General features: G+C 37.4%; 1 long non-coding RNA gene across 3 annotated transcripts; it reads right to left on the bottom strand.

Moving 5' to 3' along the window:
* Positions 1 to 14383: 14383 nt before the first annotated feature.
* LOC122235447 lies at positions 14384 to 22163 on the bottom strand. Of its 3 annotated transcripts, none has more exons than XR_006213527.1 (4): positions 22056 to 22163; positions 20664 to 20755; positions 19911 to 20019; positions 14384 to 14454 (listed from the first exon to the last, which is right to left on the bottom strand). It is a non-coding gene; the product is annotated as an uncharacterized LOC122235447 (long non-coding RNA). The 3 variants fall into 3 exon arrangements; XR_006213528.1 differs by lacking the exon at positions 14384 to 14454 and adding an exon at positions 17433 to 17476; XR_006213529.1 differs by lacking the exon at positions 14384 to 14454 and adding an exon at positions 17443 to 17480.
* Positions 22164 to 22366: the final 203 nt, after the last annotated feature.

Genomic DNA, 22366 nt, shown 5'->3' with positions numbered 1-22366 from the left:
CCAAGAGGCACAGAGAACTCCTTTCAGATGTCACTTGAATCAATCTTCTGCAGGACATATCATAGTGAAACTGGCAAAATACAAGGATAAAGACAAAATTCTGAAAGCAGCTAGGGATAAACACGCTCTAACATTTAAAGGGAGACCCATAAGACTAGTGACAGACCTATCTACTGAAACCTGGCTGGCCAGAAAGGAATGGCAGGAAATCTTCAGTGTGATGAACAGAAAAAAATATGCAGCCAAGAATCCTTTATCTAGCAAATCTGTCATTCAGAATAGAAGGACAGATAAAGGTCTTACCAAAGAAACAAAAACTGAAGGGATTCATCACCACTAACCCAGCCCTACAAGAGATCCTAAGGGGAATCCTGTGAGTGAAATGTTGCAAGGACCACCAAGTACCAGAGACATCACTACAAGTATGAAAATTACAGACATCACAATGACTCTAAACCCATATCTTTCTATAACAACACTGATATTAAATGGACAAAGTGCTCCAAACAAAAGACATAGGGTATTAGAATGGATAAAAAACAAGACCCATCTATTTTCTGTCTACAAGAGATTAATTTTAGACCTGAGGACACCTTCAGATTGAAAGTGAGGGGATGGAGAACTATCTATTATGCTACTGGAAATCAAAAGAAAGCTGGAGTAGCCATACTTATATCAGACAAACTAGACTTTAAATTAAAGGCTGTAACGAGAGATGAAGAAGGGCATTATATAATAATTACAGGGTCTATCCATCAGGAAGAGCTAACAATTATAAATGTCTATGCACCGAATATGGGAGCCCCCAAATATATAAAACAATTACTCATAAACATAAGCAACCTTATTGATAAGAATGTGGTCATTGCAGGGGACTTTAACACTCCACTTACAGAAATGGATAGATCATCTAGACACAGGATCAATAAAGAAACAAGGGCCCTGAATCATACATTGGATCAGATGGACTTGACAGATCTATTTAGAACTCTGCATCCCAAAGCAGCATAATATAGTTTCTTCTCGAGTGCACATGGAACATTCTCCAAGATAGATCATATACTGGGTCACAAAACAGCCCTTCATACGTATACAAGAATTGAGATCATACCATGCATACTTTCAGACCACAATGCTATGAAGCTTGAAATCAACCACAGGAAAAAGTCTGGAAAACCTCCAAAAGCATGGAGGTTAAAGAACACCCTACTAAAGAATGAGTGTGTCAACCAGGCAATTAGAGAAGAAATTAAAAAATATATGGAAACAAATGAAAATGAAAATACAACAATCCAAACGCTTTGGGATGCAGCGAAGGCAGTCCTAGAGGAAAATACTTTGCAATCCAGGCCTATCTCAAGAAACAAGAACAATCCCAAATACAAAATCTAACAGCACACCTAAAGGAAATAGAAGCAGAACAGCAAAGGCACCCCAAACCCAGCAGAAGAAGAGAAATAATAAAGATCAGAGCAGAAATAAACAATAGAGAATCTAAAAAAACTGTAGAGCAGATCAACGAAACCAAGAGTTGGTTTTTTGAAAAAATAAACAAAATTGACAAACCTCTAGCCAGGCTTCTCAAAAAGAAAAGGGAGATGACCCAAATAGATAAAATCATGAATGAAAATGGACTTATTAACAACCAATCCCTCAGAAATACAAGCAATTTTCAGGGAATACTATGAAAAAGTATATGCCAACAAACTGGACAACCTGGAAGAAATGGACAAATTCCTAAGCACCCACGCACTTCCAAAACTCAAACAGGAAGAAATAGAAAACTTGAACAGACCCATAACCAGCGAGGAAATTGAATCAGTTATCAAAAATCTCCGAACAAATAAGAGTCCAGGACCACATGGCTTCCCAGGGGAATTCTACCAGACATTTAAAGCAGAGATAATACCTACCCTTCTCAAGCTGTTCCAAAAAATAGAAAGTGAAGGAAAACTTCCAGACTCATTCTATGAAGCCAGCATCACTTTGATTCCTAAAGCAGACAGAGACCCAGCAAAAAAAGAAAACTACAGGCCAATATCCCTGATGAATATGGATGCAAAAATTCTCAATAAGATACTGGCAAATCAAATTCAACAGCATATAAAAAAATTATACACCATGATCAAGTGGGATTCATTCCTGGGCTGCAGGCTGGTTCCGCATTCTCAAATCAATCAATGTGATACATCACATTAATAAAAGAAAAGAACCATATGATCCTATCAATCGATGCAGAAAAAGCAATTGCAAAATTCAGCAATTCTTTCTTCATAAAAACCCTCGAGAAAGTCGGGATAGAAGGAACATACTTAAACATCATAAAAGCCATTTATGAAAAGCCCACAGCTAATGTCATCTTCAATGGGGAAAAACAGAGCTTTCCCCCTGAGATCAGGAACACAACAGGGATGTCCACTCTCACCGTTGTTGTTTCACATAGTGTTGGAAGTGCTAGCATCAGCAATCAGACATCAAAATCAAATCAAAGGCATCAAAATTGACAAAGATGAAAAGAAGCTTTCACTTTTTGCAGATGACATGATATTATACATGGAAAATCTGATAGACTCCACCAAAAGTCTTCTAGAACTGATACATGAATTCAGCAAAGTTGCAGGATACAAATCAATGTACAGAAATCAGTTGCATTCTTATACACTAATAATGAAGCAACAGAAAGACAAATAAAGAAACTGATCCCATTCACAGTTGCACCAAGAAGCATAAAATATCTAGGAATAAACCTAACCAAAGATGTAAAAGATATGTATGCTGGAAACTATAGAAAGCTTATGAAGGAAATTGAAGATACAAACAAATGGAAAAACATTCTGTGCTCATGGATTGGAAGAATAAATATTGTTAAAATGTCAATACTACCCAAAGCTATCTACACATTCAATGCAATCCCAATCAAAATTGCACCAGCATTCTTCTCGAAGCTAGAACAAGCAATCCTAAAATTTGTGTGGAACCACAAAAGGCCCTGAATAGCCAAAGTAATTTTGAAGAAGACCAAAGCAGGAGGCATCACAATCCCAGACTTTAGCCTCTACTACAAAGCTGTCATCATCAAGACAGCATGGTATTGGCACAAAAACAGACACATAGACTAGTGCAATAGAATAGAAACCCCAGAACTAGACCCACAAACGTATGGCCAACTACTCTTTGACAAATCAGGAAAGAATATCCAATGGAAAAAAGTCTCTTTAACAAATGGTGCTGGGAGAACTGGGCAGCAACATGCAGAAGATTGAAACTAGACCACTTTCTCACACCATTCACAAAAATAAACTCAAAATGGATAAAGGACCTGAATGTCAGACAGGAAACCATCAAAATCCTAGAGGAGAAAGCAGGAAAAAACCTCTCTGACCTCAGCTGCAGCAATTTCTTACTTGACATATCCCCAAAGGTAAGGGAATTAAAAGCAAAAATGAACTATTGGGACCTCATGAAGATAAAAAGCACTGCCAAGGAAACAATCAACAAAAGTAAAAGGGAACAAATGGATTGGGAAAAGATATTTGCAAATGACATATTGGACAAAGGGCGAGTATCCGAAATCTATAAAGAGCTCACCAATCTCCACACCCAAAAAACAAATAATCCAGTGAAGAAATGGGTAGAAAACATGAACAGACACTTCTCTGAAGAAGACATCCAGATGGCCAACAGGCACATGAAAAGATGCTCAACGTCGCTCCTCATCAGGGAAATACAAATCAAAACCACATTCAGATACCACCTCACGGCAGTCAGAGTGGCTAAAATGAACGAATCTGGAGACTATACATGCTGGCGAGGATGTGGAGAAATGGAAACCCTCTTGCACTGTTGGTGGGAATGCAAACTGGTGCAGCCTCTCTGGAAAATAGTGTGGAGGTTCCTCAAAAAATTAAAAATAGATCTACCCTATGACCCAGCAATAGCACTGCTAGGAATTTACCCAAGGGATGCAGGAGTGCTGATGCATAGGGGCACTTGGACCCCAATGTTTGTAGCAGCACTTTCAACAATAGCCAAATTATGCAAAGAGGCTAAATGTCCATCAACTGATGAATGGATAAAGAAACTGTGGTTTATATACACAATCCAATGCTACGTGGCAATTAGAAAGAATGAAATCTGCCCTTTTGTAGCAATGTGGATGGAACTGGAGAGTGTTATGCTAAGTGAATTAAGTCATAGAGAGAAAGATACCATATGTTTTCACTCTTATGTGGATCCTGAGAAACTTAACAGAAGACCCTGGGGGAGGGGAAGGGAAAAAAAAGTTAGAGAGGGAGAGAGCCAAAGCATAAGAGACTCTTAAAAACTGAGAACAAACTGAGGGTTGATGGGGGGTGGGAGGGAGGAGAGGGTGGGTGATGGGTATTGAGGAGGGCACCTGTTGGAATGAGCACTGGGTGTTGTATGGAAACCAATTTGACAATAAATTTCATATTTCAAAAAATAAAAAAGGAAACAATAGGCCAGTATTCTTGATGAAAATGGATGCAAAAATTCTCAATAAAATCCTAGCAAATCAATTCCAACAGTATATTAGAAGAATCACTTACCACAATCAAGTGGGATTTATTCCTGGATTGAAAGGGTGGTTCAATATTCAATAAGTCAGTCAAAATGATGCACCATATTGGGGTTCCTCAATCGGTTAAGCATCTGACTTCAGCTCAGGTCATGATCTCACAGCTTGTGAGTTCCAGCCCTGTGTCATGCTCTGTGCTGACAGCTCAGAGCCTGGAGCCTGCTTCAGATTCTGTGTCTCCCCGTCTCTCTGCTCCTCCCCAACTCACACTCTGTCTCTCCTTCAAAAATAAATAAACATTAAAAAAATTAAAAAAAATGATCCATCATGTTAATAAAGGATAAGAACCATATGATCTTTTCAATAGATGCATCGAAAGCATTTGACAAAGTACAACATCCATTCATGATAAAAACCCTCAACAAAGTAGGTTTAGAGGGAACATACCTCAACATAATAGAGGCCATATGTGAAAAACTCAGGACTAATATCTTCATTTGGGAAAAACTGAGAGCATTTTCCTTTATTGTCAAGAACAAGACAGGGATGTCCATTGTTACCAGTGCTATTTAACATAGTGTAGGAAGCCCTAGCCACAGAAATCAGACAAAAATATAAGTAAAACTTCCAAATCAGCAAGGAAGAAGTCAAGCTTTCAGTATATGCTAATAATATGATACTATATGTGGAAACCCTGAAAGAGTCCACCAAAAATCTCCTAGCACTGATAAATGAATTCAGTAACATTGCAGAATACAAAATCAATGCACAAAAATCTGTTGTATTTCTATACACCAATAACGGAGCAATAGAAACAGAAATTCAGGAATCAATTCCATTTAGAATTGCACCAAGAACAATAATATAATTAGGAATAAACCTATCCAAAGAGGTGAAAGACCTGTACTCTGAAAACTATTAAATGCTGATTAAAGAAATCGAAGAGGACATAAAGAAATAGACATTCCATGATCATGGATTGGAAGAACAAATATTGTTAAAATGTCTATATTACCTAAATCAATCTACACATTCAGTGTAATCCCTATCAAAATACAAACAGCATTTTTCAGAGTTAGTACAAACAATCCTAAAATTTGTATGGAACCACAAAAGGCCATGAACAGCCAAACCAATCTTGAAAAAGAAACGCAAACCTGGAGGCATCACAATTCTGGACTTCAAGTTACATTACAAAGCTGTAATAATCAAAAGAGTGTTGTACTGGCACAAAAATATACACATGGGTCAATAGAACAGAAGTCCCAGCAATGAACCCACAATTATATGGTGAATTAATCTTCGAAAAAGCAGGAAAGAATATCTGATGCGAAAAAGACAGTCTTTTCAACAAATGGCGTTGAGAAAACTGGACAGCTACATGCAAAAGAATGAAACTATACCGCTTTCTTACACCATACACAAAAACAAACTCAAAGTGGATTAAAGACTTAAATGTGAGACCTGAAACCATAAAAATCCTAGAAGGGAACACAGGCAGTAACCTCTTTGAAATTGGTCATAGCAACGTATTTCTAGATGTCTCCTTAGGGAAATAAATGGAAAAATAAACTTTTGGGACTAAATCAAAACAAAAAAATTCTGCACAGTCAAGGAAACAATCAATAAAACTCAAAGGAAACCTATGGAATGTGAGAACATATTTGCAAATGACATAACTGATAAAGGTTTAATATCCACAATATATATATAAATTACTTTTAAAACTCAACACCCAAAAAAGGAATAATCCAATGAAAAATAGGCAGAAGACATGAATAGATATTTTTCCGAAGAAGATCCAGAGAGCCAACAAACACATGAAAAGATGCTCAACATTACTCATTGTAAGGGAAATGCAAATCAAAAGCACAATGAGGTATCACCTCACACCTGTCAGAATGGCTAAAAGCAACAACACAAGAAACAGCAGGTGTTGGTGCGGATTTGGGGAAAGGGCAACCCTGTTGGTGGGAATGCAAACTGGTGCAGCCACTCTGGAGAATGGTATGGAGGTTCCTAAAGAAACTAAAAATAGAACTACCCTATGATCCAGCAATCACACTACTAGGTATTTACCCCAAGAATATAAAAATACTAACTGAAATGTGTACACGCACTTTGATGTTTATAGCAGCATTATCTACACTAGCCAAATAATAGAAACAGGTGTAATGTCTATCAACTGATAAGTGCATAAAGAACATGTGGTATATATAGAGAGAATGGAATATTGCACTGCTGTAAAAAGGAATGAAATCTTGCCATTTGCAGTTATGTGGATGGAAGTAGAGAGTATCATGCTAAGTGAAATATGTCAGTCAGAGAAACAAATACCATATGATTTCATTCATATGTGGAATTAAGAAAGAAAGAAATGGGGACAGAGAAGAAAATTGAGAGACAAATCAAGAAACAGACTGTTAGTTATACAGGACAATGGGATGGTTTCTAGAGGGGAGAAGGGTGGGGGGGATAGGTTAAATAGGTGATGGGGATTAAGGAGTTCACTTGTGATGAACATTGGGTGTTGTATGGAATTGTTGAATGAATATATTGTATACCTGAAAGTAATATTACACTGTGTGTTACCTAAATGGAATTCAAATACTTTAAAAAAGAAGTGTTTCTGGACTTTTAATTCTGTTGCACTGTCCTATTTGTTTATTCCTATGTTGATAGACAACTATCTGAATTACTACAGAATTATACTAATGCTTGATAACTGATAGTATAATATAAACAACTTTGTTCTTCAAAATTTGGTTTAATATTCTTTGCATTTACATAAAATTTTAGCAGAAGTAAAGATTGAATTAAATTTAGAAACTAGAGAGGAGACATTATAATGGATGACACAGAAATACAAAGGACCAAAAGAGAAACTATGAACATTTATATTCCAAGAAATTGGATAACCTAGAATGAATAAAAAAATTTCTCAAAGCATACTATCTACCAAGAATGAATCATGAAGAATTAGAAATTATGAACACACCAATAAATGAATTAGGAGGTTGAATTAGAAATCAAAAACATTCCCCAAGGAAAGCCCACGACCAGATGCTTCACTGGTGAATTCTACCAAGTATTTATTTATTAATTTTTTTAAATGTTTATTTATTTTTGAGAGAGAGAGAGAGAGAAAGAAAGAAAGTGCAAGTACGGTAGGGGCAGAGAAAGAGGGAGACACAGAATCCGAAGCAGGCTCCAAGCTCTGAGCTGTCAGCACAGAGCTCAATGTGGGGCTTGAACTCACGAACTGTGAGATCATGACCTGAGCTGAATTTGGATGCTTAACCGACCGAGCCACCCAGGCGCCCCTATTTTACCAAATATTTAAAGAAGAATTAATGCTAATCCTTCTCAAATTCTGCCAAATATTTGAAGAAGAGGGTCCACTTCCAAACTTATTTTTCATGGCAGAATTATCCTGTACCAAAGCCAAATAAAGACACTACATGAGAAAAAAAAACCCAAACTGTAGACCAATATTTTTGATGAATATAAATGTAAAATTTCTCAACAAAATATTATCCCTCTGAATTGAAGAACACATTAAAAGGATTATATACCATGACCAATGGAATTTATTCCTGGCATCCCAGGATGGTTCAACACACACTAATCAATTTATGTATTATTAACCAATTTATATATATTAACCAATGTAATATTGGCATTAATAGAATGAAAAATAAAAATTATGTTATTATTGTAATAGATGCAGAAAAGAAGATTAGAAAAATTCAACATCCTTTCACAATAAAAAGCCTTTACCACACTGGGAATAGAAGGAATATAACTCAACAATCAATAACATCAATCCAGGCCATCTACAACAGACCCACACAGCTAATATTATCCTCAACAGAGACAAGTTGAAAACTTTTCTACTAAGATCAGCAACAAGTATGCCCACTCCTACCAATGTTATTCAGTGTATTACTGGAAATCCCTGTTAGGGCAATGAAGCAAGACAAAGTAATACAAGGTATCAACATCAGAAAGGAAGAAGTAAAACTGTTCCTATTTGGAGATGATATGATTTTATATAGAGAGAACCCCAAAGACTGAAACAAACACTGTTGTAACTAATCAATGATTTCAGTAAAGTTGCGGGATGTAAAAAAACATATAGAAATCAGTTTTATTTCTACACACTAATGATGAAACATTTGATAGGGAATAAAAGTATACCATTGAAAGTAGCATCAAAAGAATAAAATGCTGTAAAAATAAAATAAAATAAATTTAACCAAGGAGGCAAAATACTATACAGTGAAAATCATGGCACTGGTTAAGGAATTAAAAAGACTAATGTGTTGGTCTTGAATAAGATCCTATCTTCTTTTATCTTCAGTTATATCCTTAATAAAAGGGAACTAACTGAATAGATAGATATATTTTTTAACGAAAATGAGCCATTATGATTACAGCTGACTCTTGACCAGCATGGATTTGAACTGTCTGTGTCCATTTATATAGCATTTTTTTTCAATAATACTGTATTTTTAAAAAATACAGTAAATGTATTTTTTCTTCCTTATGATTTCCTTAATAACATTTTTTCTATAGATTATTTTATTCTAAGAATATTGTATATAGTACATAAGAAAACAAAATATGTATTGACTGTTTATGTTAAAGACTGTTGATAAAGATTCTGGTCAAAAGTAGTCTATTAATAGCTAAATTTTGGTAGAGTCAAAAGTTATATTCAGATTTTTGACTATGCATGGTGTCAGTACCCCTAACCTTTGCATGGTTCAAGGGTCAATTTTATTTTGTTTTTATGCTGAGGTCAATCTGGTTATTTTAGTTTTAAGTGTGAAGCACAGATGTCACCCAGCTATAGTTATAGTTATTACTATAGTTATAACCTCATATCAGCAGGATCATGTATGTAAACCCAGTGACAAGTCAATGTGTTTTACCCTGACAATGACTCTCCTTTCCTGGTTTTCCTCTTGCTTCCTGGCCACCCCACTCGATGTTTTTTCTGGGTCCTTTCCCTGTGTTTCCATTTTGCATTTCAACCACTTTTCTATTTATGTGTCTTTCTGCCTCATTAGTGTGATATCCCCTATAATAAGTACTGCAGGTCATTAGTCCTTTCAGTTCTAGCATCCAAATATTTCCTGAAACATGCTGGGAATCAATGTATATGTATTGAATTAGTTAACAATTTGTAATGATCCTTATGGGAAAAGCATCTCCTCCATTTGGGAGTCAATATGATAGATGTTATTTTTTAGGGACCATGCATATGGCCATTTGTCTTGTGCCACACACTGCAGAGGACCAGCTCTGCCTTGGTGCTCTGGTGACTTTGCATGTCCCCACTTAGGCTGTGTAGGCAAAGCTACAGTGCAGGCTGGTCTGATCCTTGGCAGAGCACCCTGTGATTCCTCTTGGAGGAGTTGATAGGAAGCCTGATGAGGAGCTGCCACCAGGTAGTTTCTCACCTGTCTTCATATTTAGCTGGCAGCTGACAGAAGATCAATACTCATCCATTGCTGGTTTTATTTGAGTAGAGAATGCTCCTCCCAGCTATTGACTACAGAACTGCTCACTGCGTTAGGGTACTGCTCTTGACTTCTCACTGGCAGAGACCCACCACCTGTGGTGTGTGCCCTTCAGCATCTCCAATTCATATCAAACTGTGGATTACATATGCAAGGAACTGTCACCATACTCATCTTGTTTTTGCTGTCTTTAAGTTATAAACTATTTGAAACCATTTGATCTCATTGTCCCCTGACAGGCCAAATCTATGTTAAGTGTAATAAGCAAAAAGAACACCTTCTGTAGTTAATGATATGGTCCTACTATCATTTGCAGTGTTACTTAAGGCTTGCCTGACTGCTTGACAGACAGACTCTGGTGTCGAGTTGTGCGGATTGCATGACCAGGATATTGACTTGTTTTCTTTGGCATCACACACAGCAAGAAATATTCAGCACATACTATGACTTAGATCAGCCTAGACAGACCTCAGTTATTAACAAACCCAATTTATAACAGGCGCCATGAATGACACCAGCTACAGTGCTATTTCATCAACCTATTTATTTTAATCAGGTAAGTTTCTAAACTCAAATCATTAAAGTTAGCTTTACATTCATACTTGAGATTCAAGATCAGTATCACTTGTTAGAGTTAAAATTATAATAGTAAATGAAATAAAAATTACTTGAAAGATGAAATTAAAAAAGGAAAAAGTCAAATCCATTTGTAATGTAATGCCTACTTTATACAGTTATTTATTCTTCATAGCAATCATTTAGTGTAAATATTATAATTCTTATTTTAGAAATGCAGAGGCAGTCCCAAAGGATGCAAATACCTTTTCCCACCATCAGAGTCAGTGTGGGTCACAGGCAGGATTGAAACCCATGGCTATTTCATGCAATTGTCTATAAGGAGACAAAGTAGGACCTAGCTCATTTTGCTTCAGTCAGCCCCCCTTGTTCCTTTCCTGTTTTTGTTTTTAAAATTTTTTCATGTTTATTTTTGAGAGAGAGAGAGGCAAAGAGAGAGAGCAAGCATGAGTGAGGGAGGGACAGAGAGAGAGAGGGAGACACAGTATTCAAGGCAGGCTCCAGGCTCTGGGCTGTCAGCACAGAGCTGGATGTGGGGGTTGAACCCATGAACTGCAAGATTATGGCCCCAGCTGAAGTCAGACGCTCAACTGATTGAGCCACACAGGCGGCCCTTCTTTCCTGTTTTTTAAAAAAATGTTTATTTTGAGAGAGAGCGAGAGAGAGAGAGCGAGAGCGAGAGCGCACACACGCACTGGCAACAGAGCAGGGGAGGAGCAAAGAGGTAGAGAGAGAATCCCAAGCAGGCTCCTTGCTCTCAGCAGAGTCTGATGTGGGGCATGATCTTACAGATAGTGAGATCGTGACCTGAGCTGAAATCAAGAATCAGACACTTAACTGACTAAAGCCACCCAAGTGCCTGTTCTGTTTTTTTTTTTTTAAACCTAGACCCTAATATTTTCATCTGGCTGTACACCTAGGGACTGCTCACATATTTGTGACACCTCCCTTTAGTCTCACTCTTAATTTGAACCTTAGATTTTCAGTCTTTTTGACCAGGAAGTATTTTAAATTTCCTGTAAGGGAGCAAACAGTTGTTGCTTGCAATCCTCTGCCATTCCCTAGGCAGGGTAGATTCTGAGTAGGGCCCTTCGTTGTAGAAGTACTTTTTGGGGTGTGAGGATGCAGATGTGATCTTAAGAGATGTAATTCTTGTATAGAGTAATAGGGGTATAAGGTTAGAGCCAGGCCTCTGGAGGCACATCTGAGATGTGGTGATTGTCAGGCTGATGGAAGTGTATGTAGAGGGAAAGAGATTTGTGGCTTTTCCGTCCCGGTTTTTAAGTACATTTTGAAGAAAGGCCAGCAGCTTTGCAGATGGTGTGGCTTTTTGCCATGGGGCGTGTGACATCAGTTTCTTTTTCTTTTCCCCTACAAATTATTCCAAATGGCTTCAACTAGTTATACTTATCTGTAGCACAGTAAAATAAATATATTATTTTAAAAATATAAATGTTTATTTCTGTACCAATTATTTCATCAGGGGCACTATGTGATGTCTGTGTCACAATTTGGGAAACCTCTCCTTAAAGACAAGAACAAAGTGTTTTAGGTCAAACATTGAAAAAAATTAGTTAAGTTTTTATGAAAACATCAGATTGCTGCAATAGTCATCATGTACACTATGTTTTCCTGGATTCAACATTTTCACAAGTATGTACTTGGAGAAAAAGCAAGGGCTTCTAACTTAGAACTTGTGTCCCCAAATCTGCTGCTCACTGGAGTTAGATGTAAGTTTTGGGTACACTCTGACCCACCTTTTTTGGTGAGGATTAAACGAGGTCATAAATGTGTAGATCCTAGGACAAAAAAGTAGCTAACAGTTAATACACACCCTACAAATATGAATTTTTATAATAACTCATTATTATTAAAGAATTCAACAAATGGAACTATTGTCATAACTACACAGCTCTGGAATGATCAGGCATTGATGACCATACAGTACAGATCAAATTTATCTAGACAAGTTAACAGAACTATAACTTTTAATTTTCCATGTAATGAAGATTAATATCAACAAAGAAACATGAACTGGTAGCTCTCAGAATGACAGCATCATTAATGGGATCTCACAGGGAAGATTGGTGCCTTACAAAGTTTAAAGTGATGGGAACCTGGATCTGCCCTTCTGTTACTGCCCTTTAGGTACTATCCAAAGGTACTACCCTTTAGGTAGTCTTTGTAAGAAGAGATACAACCCCCAAACAGCTGAACATGGGGAAGTCTAGCCCTACATTACTCACAGCCTTTCAGGGACTTCAGTTCCAGAGAAAAGAAGTTTTACATAACAACTAATTTTGTAAAGCTAGCATAACCTTGATACCCATATTGAATAAAGAGAGTACATGAAATAAAAAGTATAGGCTAATGTCACTCATATGGAAAGAGCCTAAATGTCCAGCAACTGATGAATGGATAAAGAAATTGTGGTTTATATACACAATGGAATACTACGTGGCAATGAGAATGAAATCTGGCCTTTTGTAGCAATGTGGATGGAACTGGAGAGTGTTATGCTAAGTGAAATAAGTCATACAGAGAAAGACAGATACCATATGGTTTCACTGTTATGTGGATCCTGAGAAACTTAACAGAACACCATGGGGGAGGGGAAGGAAAAAAATTTAGAGAGGGAGGGAGCCAAAGCATAAGAGACTCTTAAAAACTGAGAACAAACTGAGGGTTGATGGGGTTGGGAGGGAGGGGAGGGTGGGTGATTGGTATTGAGGAGGGCACCTGCTGGGATGAGCACCGGGTGTTGTATGGAAACCAATTTGACAATAAATTTCATATTAAAAATAAAAAAATAAGGACACATAAAAATCCTAAACAAATTATTAAGAGGTAGATTATTCAGAAGGATCATATATCATGACCATTTTTTGTCTCTAGTAATGCAAGGTTGGTTTAGACATAGGAACTTACTATGTAATTCACCACATTAACAGATTAACAGAGGAAAAATCCTATAATCATCTCAATAAATGCACTACAAGTATTTAATGAAACTCAATGTATACTGAAGATATAAACACTTAGCAAACTAGAATTAGAATGGAACTACTTTACTTCACATTCAACAATGGGAAATGTGAAATATTTTCCAATTCCTATCAGGAATTTCACAAAGATGTCCATTATTACACATTCTATTCAACATTGTCCTGGGTGGGTCTGTTCAATGATGTAAAATGAGAAAAAAAGGTATAATGTTTAAAATAGCAGAAATAAACTATTAGTATTCAATGATAATGAGATTGTGTATGCTGAAATAAAAAAAGATGCAGACATAAACTTTTAGAATTAAGTTCTATTTAGCAAGGTTGCTGGAAAGAATGTGAATGCACAAATATATTTGTATATACCAGCTCAATCAGAATATAAAATTTCAGGGGCACCTGAGTGGTTCAGTTGGTTATGCGTCCAACCTCGGCTCAAGTCATAATCTCATGGTTTGTAGGTTTGAGCCCCGTGTCAGGCTCTATGCTGACAGCTCAGAGCCTGAAGCCTGCTTTGGATTGTGTCTTCCTCTCTCTCTGCCCCTTCCCTGCTCATGCTCTGTCTCTCTCTCAAAAATAAATAAACACAATTTTTTTAAATAAAAAAAGAATATAAAATTTCAAAAAAAGAATACAAAAAAGTGATATAATTTTTAATAGCATCAAGTACTTATAATAAGTTTAACAAAAGAATTACAAGATTTTTTGATTTTAAAACTTTATTAAGAGAATCTTAATAGTCAAGTAGCTAACATAAGAACATTTTGCAGAGTTTCAGCTTGTCTTTGTTTAAAACTGGATTGCCCTTCACCTGTAAGATAAAATAATAGTTGGGAACATTATTTAGCAAAATTTTATTTAGATGACATTCATGGTATACAAAGGACACCGCAGTTTTTGTTTTAGAAGATAGATTTCCAAACATATTTTACCAATGTATTTTAAACACACCACTCTTTCTATTGGTATAAGGAAACAAAAAGTCTGTTCGTGTTCAGAACATATTAAATGAAATGAACCTATTAAAAAGGTAGTTTTGGGCGCTTGGGTGGATCAGCTGGCTAAGCATCTGACTCTTGATTTAGGCTCAGGTCATGATTTCAGGGTCGTGAGATCAAGCCCCATGTTGGGCTTCACATTGGGTATGGAGCCTGCTTAGGATTCTTTCCCTCTTCCTCTGCCCCTCCCCGACTCTTGGGCAAGCATGAACATGCTCTCTCTCTCAGAAAAATAAATAAAAATAAAATTTAGTTTTAAACAAAAGCAAAAATTGTGTGTACTTTTATTAAAAATCCAAACAACATACAAAACCTAAGAAACAAAAGAAATTTACACATCAGTATTATTTAAATAAAATAATTTGAAAAAATATTCTGAATATAAGATATTAAAACAATGTCACATTTGTTACTGAAGTAAATAGAAATTCCAGTACTACAATAGTTTTTTCTCTATCATGCAGAGGTGCAAAAATGTTTCTTTGGTTTAGTTTAGTGCTAATGTGATTGCTAAAGTAGGGTAACCATTTGTCCCCATTTCCACCTGTAGTCCTAGTATGATTATGAATAATGCTTTTTTTCACACTTGACAGGGTTGAGTTTGTATAGTAAATTAGGGTTGAGTTTGTATAGTAAATTAGATGGTCACACTAGTTTTGAGTCATTACCTTCCTTTCTGACATCAAAATTTGAAGCTGACATATACAATGTCTTAGAAAATGGTATCAAGAAAAAAAAAGGAAGAAATGAATGGAGACAGGGAGGGAGAAGAAACAGGGGGGAAGATAACTAGAAAAGTCACACATTTGTTTCTAAAAGTCAGTGCTTTTTTAAAATTTTAGTAAGGGGGTGCCTGGGTGGCTCGGTCGGTTAAGCGTCCGACTTCGGCTCAGGTCATGATCTCGCGGTCCGTGAGTTCCAGCCCCGCATCGGGCTCTGTGCTGACAGCTCAGAGCCTGGAGCCTGTTTCAGATTCTGTGTCTCCCTCTCTCTGACCCTCCCCCATTCATGCTCGCTCTCTCTCTGTCTCAAAAATAAATAAACGTTAAAAAAATTTTTTTTTAAAAAAATAAAATTTTAGTAAGGAATAACTCACAAATATAACTATATATTTAAAGTGTACAACATGATGTGCTCCATGTATACTGTAATTAACACATGCATCACACACACAGTTAACTCTTTTTGTGGTGAGAACGCTGAAGATGTACTCTCATAATCTTTCAAGTATACGATACCATCTTATTTACTAAAAGTAAATACTTTTGAGGGACAACTCTGACATGTTTCATTAAGTTTTCCTATGGTATCTGCAGATAATTAGGTGCTACTGGAATATATTCATTTGTTTTCCTAAAAAATCAACCATTTAATCTGTATTTTGACAATAGTAGAGTTCAAGATAGTATTCACTTTCAATTACATAAAAATACTCAATGTCCGTCAGTGTCTTGTTCATTTTCAATGTTGTGTATGCTTGGGTGTATGTATTTGGGCTTTTTTCATTTTCCTCAAGATTATGTAAACTAGTGGATACTCTTCATAAGTATTTTTAAAAGCACAATCTTTCTGATTAGTTGCATTACTTTTTGTTTTACTAATGATTCATACTTTTTATTAAGTACCTCTTTCTTTTTCCCTTAGGTTTATTCTGTTGCTCTTTTTTTTCTTATCTTTTATATTGGATGGTCATGCAATGTACTACCTATTTAAAACCATGCATTTAAAGGCTGTGTACATTCCAGCCATGTAAAATAGGCTCCTGGAAGCAGTCTGAAAACCATCTCCTAATGTAAACAGTCTAAAGGAATGCTTCAGCAGTGTAGAGCAAAAAAGGTTAGTACACTAATATAAGGTAATTTATACCCTAAGCATCAAGTGCTTCCTTTAAATTCAGAAGCTCTTGTAATTAATGGTCAACAATTTAGAATATGCATGTAAAACATACTTAAGATGATTAGTCAGGAATTATTAGGGTTCTAGTCTTTGGACTTCAAATCTTGTCCATTTATGTCTCAATGTGAAAATTTGTAATATGCCATGTTTGAGATGGTTAGAGGTGATTATATCATAGCATCCATAGCTCATGAATTCTGAAAGTGGAGACAAGGAGTGTGCTTAGTATAAGTATCTTATAGGTGGCTTGAGCATTAGTGACTACATGCACTCTTTTATTAAAGTTTATTTATTTATTTTTGAGAAAGATATGGGGGAGAGGCAGAGAGAGGGAGAGAGAGACAATGGTAAGCAGAGTCCACATTGTCAGTGCAGAACCTGGCATGGGGCTTGAACTCACAAACTGTGAGATCATAACCTGAGCTGAAATCGAGGGTCAGATGTATGACTGAGACAGCCAGGTGCCCCTACATGCACTCTCTATACTTGATCAGCCCCAGAAACTAGAAACGTGACTATCTCTTGCCATTTTATTATTCAGTTATTGAGCCTTCTATGGGGACAGAACTTAAAAATGCAATAGTTTTTTTGAAGAGCCAGAATAATCCAGAATTTGACAGAACCTAAGAACGGGTATCTAGGTCTCCATATAGAAAAACAAACACCAAACATAGCATTTATTCATTATCTTAGTGGCAATGAAATCTCAGTTCAGGTGTTAAAATATGACTCAAGATGTTATTTATAAGAAATTAGTAATACAAAATGGAGTACTCTGTGGAGCACCTGGGTAACTAGGTTAAGCGTCTGACTTCAGCTCAGGTCATGATCTCATGGTTCTTGAGTTTGAGAGTCCCACATCTGGCTCTCTGCTGTCAGTGAGGAGCTGGCTTCGGATCCTCTTCACCCTCTCTTTGCCCCACCTTGCTTGCTCCTTCTCTTTCTCAAAAATAAAAAAAAAAAAATTAAAAAATGGAGTGTTTTGTTATTCTTTGAACAAAACCACAGAATGAAAAAATCAGCATTAAAAGTGGCTGTAATATATCTGATTTAAATTCACTAATTATATAAGATAAAGGATGGGATTTAGAATTAAGGGGTTTTCCCAGAATCACACAAATTATGTTAAAGCTAGTACTAGAACTTACTTCAGTGCCTTAGCATATTTCATACAAATTGATATTTATTCCAAATACATTTTGTATTGGTTAAAAGGCAGAAATTATAAAAAAAAACCTCTGAAAATTATTAGCTGTTGGTTAAAGTACTGATACTCAAAAATAAGAAAGTGTTTTCATCTTTATAATTCAATATGGCTTTGATGCAATTTGTTTCTGTATCTGACAGTCTATAAGTCAGTCAGTCATGTATATAGGGTCTAAACTATTTGTCAAAATATCTTTGTATGTGAATTCTGTTATTAAAGTAAGTAAAATTAAACCTGTATTATCAAAGATATAATATTCAACAAAACAGAAACCATGTAATTTACATTCTTAATGGATAACATATCTGCTTCTGGCATTTTAACGGGCTCTAGATCTGAAAAATTCACCTGCCTCCCAAAAGGACCACCTTCCTTTTTACCCGCAGGTTGTGGCTGAGCCAGTTCCTGGATATCAGTTTTAATTTCAGGCTCTTAAAAAAGAGAGGTTATCAATTAAAGAGTAAACATAAAATATAAATAAAGAAGTGATAAATTCATTATTTCAGTTATGTGAAATAAAAGCCTGTAGGTTCAGGGTTTTTATATAAAAAATAGTGATGGAAAGATGGACTTCACATCTTTTTCTGTATTATGAAACCTTATTTCAAATAATAATCTAAATAATACCACAGTGTACTAAGAGTAGAGATCATCAGCTAAGAAATCCATACACCATGGATAGGATTTTAATTAAAATTAAAATGTAATTTCCTGAAGGATTAGCTGAGTACATTTATGGGCCTATGACAAATTCTATACTAGTGAGATGCATCCCCTACTGGGACAGCCTGAAAGTTATTTTGTCAAAATTAACTAGTTAGATTTAGGTGCGATATCCCTCTATGTCACTTTTGATAAATAAGTCATGTAGAGAACAAAGTAACAAAAATAACAGCAAAACATTAGTAACTGAAAGTCAAGCTTCTGTCTTACAGTGAGAATAAAGAGAGTAGGGTGGAAAGAAATTAATGTACTTTGTTGTCAGTCATGTTAGAGAAACCTCTTAAGAGTGAATTCCTAAAATAATCCATGACCTGAATGATGTCAATAATTCATTATAAGTATTTGATGAAAATACTGTATTTGGAAGCTGTTAATTTCCGTTTCATGATCATTTTAAGATACTTTTGATTTTCCAAATCATAAAAGCATTTGGGGCACCTGTTTGGCTCAGTTGGTTAGGCGTCTGACTCTTAATTTCGGCTCAGGTCATGATCTCACGGTTGTGGGATTGAGCCCCAAGTCAGGCTCCGTGCTGACCATGGAACCTGCTTGGGATTCTCTCTCTCTGTCCCTCCCCCATCTCTCTCTCTCTCTCAAAATAAACATTAAAAAAGTATTTAAACACCTTTAAAGCCACTTAAAAATCATACTAATATAGTTACCTATATGCCAGTGTCCTGAATTATCCAGCTTTCCCTAAATGTACCATATCAAATGATTAATCAATGGAAACAGTGGCTATCACTCATTGAACCCTTTTCTGGAGTCTCTCTCTTGTTCCATTGAACTTCAATTATTCCTGTGCCAGTACTAAGCCTCTTTAAAGTACAAATTTGAGTATTAAGCAGTTTGTACAAGACCATTCACTTTTTTGTACAACACAGATGGTAGGAAGAACAAAACTCCTTTATATGAGAGAACAAAACTCCTGAAATCTGAGTTATGTCTCCATGTGTCAAGCAGTCTTTGGCAAGCCACAATCCCAGAACCCTAGTTTTCTTATTTATAAAATGAGGCTACCATCCCTATGCAAATTGTCTTTATTCCAGATGTTATATGGTATGTTCACTTGGCACTCTGCATGTACTGTTAAAAATTGTTTACACTTTGTATGAGATGAATGAAAAGGCCACACAAGAATATTCTAAGAAAAAATTAAACTAGTAAACAGTGCATACTTTTGTAGTTAACAGTTTCCTCTGATTTAAAAAAGACTGCGTCTTCGAGCACACAGATTAAATCTTGAAGAAAAAGGGGAAATTCATTAGAGTGAAGGAGCATATGAAGCTGCAACCTATGCTGTCTTCACATTTTCAACCAAATTTCAGGAATTGACTGAGATTCTCTTGTAATGTTTTGTTTCATTTGTTATGGTATGTCAAAATGTACGATGCACACATATACCCTGGACCCCATAAACATTCCTTCCCCCTTTCCCTTCACCTTGATCCACAGGTGCTTCTTTAACTTCTTTCTTTTGATCAGGTATAATATTCTGACTTCCAGTTGGTGTCTCCTTATGTCGAGGTTGCTTATCACTGGGCTGCTGGCCCTAGGGGTACGTGTGTGAGCGTGTGCAAATAAACAGTTGTATTGTCAATACATGCCAACAATATAAATATTACAGATTTTTATATCATATATTAAATAAGTATAAACACACACATAAAACATGATTCCATATATTTATACTTAAAAGTTACTCTTCTGGGGCGCCTGGATGGCTCAGATGGTTAAACATCTGACACTTGATTTCAGCTCAGGTCATAATCTCAAGGTTTGTGAGACTGAATCCTGTTTCAGGGATTCTCTCTCTCTGCCTCTCTCTCTCCTCCTCCCTCTCTCAAAAATAAAATAAAAATATTTTTTTTAAAAAAAGAAAAATGTCTTTAAACTTAAAAAAATTACTTTTCTCATATTGTGGCTACTCTAAGAAGAGGTACCTACAAGCACTTGGGAGGCTATTTTAAACTATGCTGGGATAGATATGTACATTCTGTTGTTAATAAGCATAACAAAGGAGTCATAGAGTATATTTCCACAGGGAACACAAGTATGTAATCCTTCTGGTTCAATGTTTCCCACCCCTTATCAGCAAAGAAACTTTTATCGCTGTATCTGTATGTTTGTAGTTCAACAACATTTTCAGAGAAATAAACTGATGGTATAGAAAATATCAAATACCAAAGTACTCACAGCCACAGGTGCAGCTGGCTAGTTAGACTCTCGATCACCTTTTCTTTGTTTAGACTTAGATCTTGATCTTACACATCCACTCATACTTCACCCTGAAAGTAGAATATCGGGATTTGGAAAACGTAATCTAATTAATTTCTTTAATGTTTTTATTTATTTTTGAGACAGAGAGAGACAGAGCATGAGCAGGGGAGGGGCAGAGAGTGAGGGAGACACAGAATCCAAAGCAGGCTCCAGGCTCCGAGCTGTAAGCACAGAGCCTGATGGGGGCTCCAACTCACGGAGTGTGAGATCGTGACTTGAGCCGAAGTCGGATGCTCAACTGACTGTGCCACCCAGACACCCAGGAAAATGTATTCTAAAGGCTAGGTACACCACCTCCAAGGCGTAACATTTTAATTTTTTTTTACTTTGAAAATACTTTCAAAATCAACCTTGCGTAAGGATAGTGTACATGCTGTGGTCACACCAAATAAACGGGCTGCAAGATCATTCACATCGGCCAAACTGGCAGTCAAATCACCTTAAGGACAGGAGAAAACGCGAGGCTTAGTTTCACAGCTAGATTCCCCATCATAAAGGCATGTGAGAAAACAATGCTGGATATTTAAACCTGAGTCGCTATTGTTTTCACATTCCCAGTTACTGGGCCCATTTTACCCTCTTAAATAAGGTTTCCTTGGAACACAGAGAAGTCTTAATCGTTTGCGTACTGCCTATGGCTGTCTTCCCACCACAAGGGCTCAAGGTGTCTAGTTTCGATACTGACCAGTGAGCCGGCTCCTCCCTTGACACCCTGCACAGTGCGATACAAATCTCCGGGACGCAGCTCCAACCCCACACCGTTCCCCGTTTCCAGCCCCACACACCGTTTTTTGTTTTTTGTTTTAAGTAGACTTCACGGCCATCCTGGAGCCCAGGTGGGGCTCGAACTCACCACCCTGAGATCTAGACCTGACCTGAGATCCAGCGTCAGCCACTTAACCTACTGACCGCTCCCCACCCCCGCCCACAGGCACCCGTTCCAGACCTGTTCTGTACCGCCTGGCCCGCCTCCCACCCAGGGTCCCACTGAGGACTCTGGCTTCAGTGCTCCGCCGGCAGTTCCAGGTGCTTGCAGGACTCAGATACCTCAAAGAACGCCCCCAAGACCCACCCTGTCTTCACCTCCCCCGTCCTCGGCCGCCAGCTGTCCTCACTTGTCCCGGTCCCACCACCACGAGGACGAGGGCCATGGCGGCCGCGATGCCTGTGAGGAGAAGAACGCTAACTCCTAGCAACTTCCTCCTCCGAGGCCACAGATCTACCGTCCCGACCCGCCCGAGGCCCACTGGCACTCTCCTCACAGTCACTCACACTTAAAGTCCTGGAAGGACTGATTTGTGGACCTACCGGTTGAGGGCAGGCAGCCAGAAAGACCACGACACCGCCCACACCACCGCTTCTTCCTCAGCTCTGCTCACAGGACGCGTGGGCAGCAGGGCGCGTGCTCAGCAACGGTCTTTCTTAACAATGGGCATGCGCAGGAAAGGCCTGGTACAACGTGTGTGCGTACTGACGCGGATATGTGCGTACTGACTGGGTGCATGCGTACTGGCGTGGGTGTATGCAATGTTCGTGGACTTCTTCCCACGCCTGCAGCCAAGGCGTGGGAAGGCAGTGTCCGCAGAGTACCCGACATGGTGCTTGAAGAGTGGCCTTTT

The sequence above is a fragment of the Panthera tigris genome, chromosome X (assembly GCF_018350195.1).
Source record: "Panthera tigris isolate Pti1 chromosome X, P.tigris_Pti1_mat1.1, whole genome shotgun sequence".
Classification (NCBI taxonomy): domain Eukaryota; kingdom Metazoa; phylum Chordata; class Mammalia; order Carnivora; family Felidae; genus Panthera; species Panthera tigris.
The sequence above is the reverse complement of the archived record's forward strand: the minus strand, read 5'-3'. Positions and strand labels throughout refer to the sequence as shown.